We start from the raw sequence: 6,551 nt of genomic DNA, 5'->3' as shown, positions 1-6,551 counted from the left end.
TCAAAATAAAAACACTTTGCTTCTTACAGGAGTAGAGCAACTGAAAATATTTAACAGTGCCTTGATACAAGAGCATATCAGTGAAGGCTTTAATTGACATTATGAAATAGATGAAGTACAATTTAGAAAACTAATTATAAGTAATGGATATTTATTCTCTAGTGTATGGAAAATGTTCTAGAAAACATTGCAATGAAATACAGCATGAATCTAATAACTCCTCTTCACTGCAAGATCAAAAGCCAAGGGGTAAAACTGAAACAGGGTAGAAAGAACTGCTATTAGGAGGGTTTCCCTGAATTTCTGAAACCTGTACTGGTCATCAGCAGATCACTTGAAGAAAGCTGCAGTGCTGTTTTTCCAATTTATTCTACCCCAAAAGAGGACAAATTGCACACATATAATAAACAAGTATTTAAGTTAAAATAGGACCATCATCAAACAAAAAAATGAACAAAACCACTTCAGAATAAAACTTTGATTTGGACCAGGCACTCCCAAAAACAAAAAACAAAACAACAACAAAAAGGTAAAGCCATTAATAAAATTGAACCAAACTCTCTATAACATTGAAAGTTTTTTGCTTTCAAGATATTTTGCAAATGTTAATTAATTAATGCCCCCAATGCCCAGCATGATTATTTAGTACACAGACAATAAATGCTAACAAATGCCAGGAGAATGGTCCTTTAGGGATTTGGCCACGGCTGCCCCAGGATGAGCTGAGCTGCAGCTGCTGCTGTGAGTGGCACCATCACCCCCACATGATCTTTATCCTTCAATCCCTTGGCTGCATCCCTGTCAGACTCCTTCTGCTTCTCTCATCTCCCTGCAGCTTTGTATTGATTTTTTTCAACCATTAGTTTATCAAAGTTCAGGGGTAAAAATAGTGGCACCTACGAACTTTAAAATAGGTCTTGTGATTGGGTTAATTTTATAACCATTTAATGATTGCCAGGGAAGTGCTGATGGCTCTGGACTGCAGCAGCTCTTCTTCCTGTTGCTCAAGAGCCTTGGGATTGACCTCTGCCCCTCCAGACACAGATCCTGCCTTTGCTACACTGAAAGCACTGGAGATTTTCCACACTGGGGGACCTGCTGAGCCATGGCAGAGGAAGCCAAGCCACGAGCCAATCTCCTGTGGGCAGGAGAGCTGGAGGTCTCTGGGAAGGGCAGGTGAGGTGCCCAGGGAAAGGAGGTTCTGGCAGGGAATGTAGGTCAGATAAGGCGAGCTGGCTCACCCAGACATAGCACCAGGACATGCATGAGCCACCAGGCCCCGCTGCCAGCCACCAGGATCCTGAGCTGGACCTTGTTCTCCATCAGACCCAGTGCCCACAGCTTCCCCACCAGGCAGACTCAGCGCTCAGAGAAGCCCTGCCTTGGCACTGCCAAGCTTTGGGTTTTCCCCACCAACTTCTGGATGCTACGTGGTCATCAGAGCCTCACCACCCCCACCCAGGCAAACAGGGCTCCTCCAGGACCCTGATCCCAACACCAACAGATATTTTGGATGCATCGGAGCTTTTCAAGCCCTTTTGTCCCACCACTACCACAAAGGAACGTTCTACCTGCAGTGTGCAGAACTGCTGGGTGCAAAAATCACCGAGTGTTCTCAAGTCACAGCTGTGACTGTGCTAGTGGCCCCCTCGCTCCCACCGCCTGCTCTCCAGTGGGATAGATGTGTGAATCTGATTTCTAACACAGCTCCTGTAAACATTATGTAATCTGGACCTAACCCAAGCCCTGTTTGCCAGCCTTCCTGCCAGTGGAGTCATTTTGCTCCCACCAGCTATTTCCAGAATGGCTAGAAAGGGGCCAGTAACACAAGGCCACAAGCTGCAGGAGTTTCAGGGAATCTGTTTTGCTTTGCTAAAATGACAAAGTTAATTAAACACTTTTATTTGAACTTGAAGTATTTCGTAGTTGAAAAAAAAAAAAAAAAAGAAGAATTTTCTCTGTTTTAAAACAGGACAGCTGAAGCTCAGATAAAGTGGGCAAATTGAATGTGTGGCAAAAAGCCACTGCCCCAGCAAAAAGCAGCCTGGTAGACTCACACTACTCTTGCTCAGCTTGCACATGTCCCACACACACAGATATCACATTAACCCTCTTGACTGTGGGCAGCCAGGCCAGTTGCTGTGTCCAACTAATTAAATATTGAACATATTACACGTGTTCAGATATGACATCTCAATGTTACATATTGCTACCTCACACCTCTTTTTGGAATCTGCTTCCCAACAGGGGGCTACAAATCAGCCTGACCCGTGGTCAGCATTCCTGGGGATCTCCATCCACCCTGGGGCTTGTAGAAATGCACCTGCTTTATTATTTATTATTCACAAAACTCCTCAGGCAGCTCTTACAAAACTGTGGTATGGAAGCTACTTAAACCTGTGGATTTTAAAGTAGCCAGGGTTGGACATACGTACTTTAACTTCTCTTTAGTCACTGTCACAGTAAAAATATTTCATTATCAGTCAACTTCTCGTGCTAAAGGACTGCACTTTGAGCACTTCGTTGAAGACAGAACAAAAATGTTTCACTGAACATGGCTTTTTCTGCATCTGACAACAGATTACCATGGGTTGGATTCCTTTGTACCACACCATTACACTCATCACTCAATACTCTGTCCAGCGTGTTCTTCCTCAGTTCTTCCTTTCCATAGAATGATGGAATTGTTGAGATTGGAAAAGACCTTTATGATTGTTGATCATAAAACATGACCACATATTTTCTGTGGTCCTCAGCATCCCATTAATACTGACTCTTGTCCACTTCCCTTTCCCCCCACCCAAGCATTGCTGCTTTCACATCCTCCCTGTGCCAGCTCGCTTTTCTCCAGGCTTGCCCTCTCTCCAAACTGAAACTCTCAGTGCATATGATAAAGGTAGTCACCCTACTGTCAGTGATCACCCCTCTTTCCCCACTGAAGTTCTTCTTCTCAGCTTTTAACTGACCATTGTTCCCAGTTTTGTGAAACTGGCCTTTCTAAACCACCAAGCAAGTACTCAGCAGAGATGGACTCTGTGTATGAAATGTATAATCAGGTTACAATCACTTATTTGTCCTGCCAGGTTGCTCCCTACACTGCTCCCTGCCTGTCTGTGCTCCTGCTGTGCTCTCCAGTCCAGGATCCAGTTCCACTCCACCTTGCAGGACACCCTGCTCCCAGCCCCACTTGCCTACATTTGCATCACCCCTGTCCCCACAAAGCCACCCTTCACAGTCTTTGCTTTCCAGAGCAAGCAATGTCATTTTTCTTCTGGAAGTTCTTAAAGTCTCCTTGTTCTAACCAGGAGGACTCATCCGAGTTAATTTTAAATTGCTCTATGGCCACCAAGGAAGTCAAGTCTGTTCTCTGAAGGCACTGGGCCCTATTTGCCTGCTCAGAGCTCCTTTTAGCAGATTTGGCTGCCTCAGCTGTTACCAAGCCAAGAGGCTGTAGACATTGAGTTCATTAGAAGCTGTTGGAACAAGCTCTTTGCACAGCTCATTAAAAGTGCCCCCCATGCCCCTTCCAGCAGAACAGTTCCTCCAGCCCCTCCTGCCCTGCTCCAGCTCTTTGCAATCATTCACAGCCCTCCGAGCAGGGGGGTCACAGGCACTTCCACTCACGGGACAAATATTCAGCTATTTCAGCAGCAACTGGAGCGGGAGGTGACACACAGACCCTCGTGCAGAGAAGGCTCCACACAGAGCATTTCCTTCTGCTGCTTGATGTGACAGACACAAGCCACTGTTCCAGCCACGGTTTGGGGATCACACCCTGAGGTCTTGGCAGACCCACTCACAAAGCAGAAATTTCATTTTTCTACATAAGAGACAGGAGGCTGCAGACAACAGCACTTATGCAAGTCTCTCTGTCCACAACTGCAACCTACAAAGGGCATCAAACAAAAAAAAGGGCAATTAACATCACATCAGCACCAGTGCCAGCCCTGTCACCGTCCCTCTGTGAAGGGACTCACACAGAGATCTGGAGAACAACCACTGCAGGGTGAAAGCCAGCCAGAGCTTTAATTGCAGCTTGCAGATGTGAATGCTGGAGTCCATCTGCAGTAAGCAAGACCAGAATTAATGGATGATTTTTCTCAAAGGATTATTTTTCTCTAGGGAGATGTCACCTAGGTGCAGGTTTCACTGGAAGATCCAGTGCACCCACACCACAGGGTGTCACTCAAAAGGACACACTGATGCAAGAAGCCACATCCTATTTGTGGTTCTCTGTTATATCAGCTTCAAGTCAAGATTTCTTGGTCTTCAGATCCAAGCAAAACACTGTCCTTGAAGCCAAAGCTCAGTTGGCTTTTTATGGTGGCAATCCCTTGGAGAATTAAAATTGTTGAGCATCCCAGGGGGGAGAAGGTAAATGATGACACGACATGGGAATATATTTTAGCATTCCCAGAGCAGGAAGGTACTGCAGAGATGCCTGTAAGATTCCTTTCCACAAGGGAAACCTCACCCTGGGACCAGCAAAGGCTGAGCCTCACTGCTTCTCATCTCCTACCAGTTTCTTTTACACCCTGCAAGGCAGCACACTGACCATCCCAGCAGGAACACGGGGCTCTCCAGCCCATCCAACTCTCCCGAGTTTCAGACGTGTGAGCACTCAGCAGCATCACGGTGGTTACAGTGACCTCACCTCACCCAGGAGCTCCTCCTGCCCCAGCCTGCTTTCCCTGGATGCCCTGCCTGGGACAGGCTCCCAGTAACACCAGCAGCAGCCCAGTCAGTGGAACACCTGCAGCAGCTCTGGCTGCCCAGGGCGCGCCGGGACAGACCTCCTGACTCGAGGGGCGCAGCCGAGGGCACGCGGTTCCCGTCACGCGCCAGGAGAACGTCCACACTCTGCCGCCCTGATCCCCTGCCTGCTGACTCCTCGCCTGTTCCTCCCCCTTGGTGTTTTCACACTGTGGGTAAAAGCGTAACCTGCTCCTTCCTGTCCCACAGCCCCCCTCGGCTCGGGCTGTGGAGGGGGCTCAAGCAAGCTCCAGACGTCAGAACTTAATCCCTTGTTGGTGCAACAGCAAGTTTCCTTTCTTGCTGAACAAGTGAGAGAGTTTAGTGTTGAAACTGTGGATGAATCATTGACCCCTGAATATGAACAGACACACTTGTGTACAGCAGCTCACAGCTACAGGTTCACCCCTACTCCAGACTCTGGGAGAAGTTGTGGAAGCTGCAGCTGGACTTGCTCGAAACGTGGTTAACACCCACAGGAGCATTGGAGTTAGACAGGAACCAGCACAGGTATTGGAGAGTCTCACTTCTACCACCAGTAATGCATTTAGTGCCCATGGAAAATAAAGAACAGCCCCCTAAGATGAGTGGCAGAGCAGCCAGCCCTGCCAAGGTCTCCTTCCTTGCCCACAGCTGCCCCACTGCTTTGCCACCCCCTGAGTTGCAAACATTTCCCCTTTCCTTTGATAAACCAGCATTGATCAGACTGGACTGTGCATGAGGTCCTCCCCGGATCGCACTCCAGAGTGATCAGCAGGAGTGGAGCAGGTGTGAACAGCACTAGTAGAGACATTTTCTTCTGAACATGTGAAGAAATCCCTTTCCTGAACACCCAAATCTTTCCACAGCCTGTGTGACACTATACACTTCTACCAGTACACTGAGTATTCAGATCTTGCCACAGAACCGGGTTCATCTGTGATTTATTCTCACAAATAGCCCCTGCACGGTCCAGACACAAGCTTGCACTGTATGATCAGTGCATCTCCTCACCCTCTAACCATATCTCACAATTTTACAGTTGCCAAGGTCAAGCAAGATACCATTAAATATACTTGACATCATTTGTTCAGTTACTGTAAATGAACCTAGAAATGTAATTATCGCTCCACTTATGAATTGGCAAAGTAATTAAATACCTCTTGTGCAATGTGCTTTCTGCTCTTTGAGGCAGACTTTTAATATAGTCCTATTCAGAACTCAGCCAATAATGTAAAATAGAAAAACAAAGGGAGATTAAATCCAAATAAATTTCTCTTTTACTATAAAGTCATTAAATAAAGCAACGATCATTCTATATTATTTTTTAATTTCAGAGGTTTATTTTGTATCTCAAATGAAAAGGTTTCACCTGACAAACATTGTACAGACTCAGTGCCAACTTTGTGTCCTTACAGCACCTGAACTATCCTGTAATCACTAAGCACTGATCAGTAGTTATTGTCAGATGTAAACAAAGTCATTCTCAAATGGATCTGAGTCAGAATGTAAGAGTGAAATCCTGCACTGAAGTCAACGGTGCAAAATTCCACAGTGACTTCACCGTCCCGTGGACTTCCACACAAGGCTCAGAGGCTCCTGGTGCACAAGAGATGGGTATGTGGGACAGCTGCAAAAATCCTTCAGCCTGCAAAGTTTTGCAACAGGTTGCTTAATGTGCAGCCTAACGCACATGCTAAAGTACAAACCTTAACAGGAGAACGGTCTTTCCACGCCTACAAACCACCACAAATATCTTACTCACAAAACCTTTCCGGATACGGCACCAAAGGTCTCCCCAGGAGTCACCCACGGGGGTG

General features: G+C 46.6%; 1 long non-coding RNA gene across 1 annotated transcript; it reads right to left on the bottom strand.

The window, feature by feature from the left end:
- Positions 1-6,051: 6,051 nt before the first annotated feature.
- LOC115307538 lies at positions 6,052-6,532 on the bottom strand. Its single transcript, XR_003915854.1, has 2 exons — positions 6,497-6,532; positions 6,052-6,379 (listed from the first exon to the last, which is right to left on the bottom strand). It is a non-coding gene; the product is annotated as an uncharacterized LOC115307538 (long non-coding RNA).
- Positions 6,533-6,551: the final 19 nt, after the last annotated feature.

Source organism: Manacus vitellinus, unplaced genomic scaffold (assembly GCF_001715985.3).
Source record: "Manacus vitellinus isolate BGI_N305 unplaced genomic scaffold, ASM171598v3 scaffold_26_pilon, whole genome shotgun sequence".
Lineage (NCBI taxonomy): Eukaryota > Metazoa > Chordata > Aves > Passeriformes > Pipridae > Manacus > Manacus vitellinus.
This window is presented reverse-complemented; position numbering and strand designations above follow the sequence as displayed.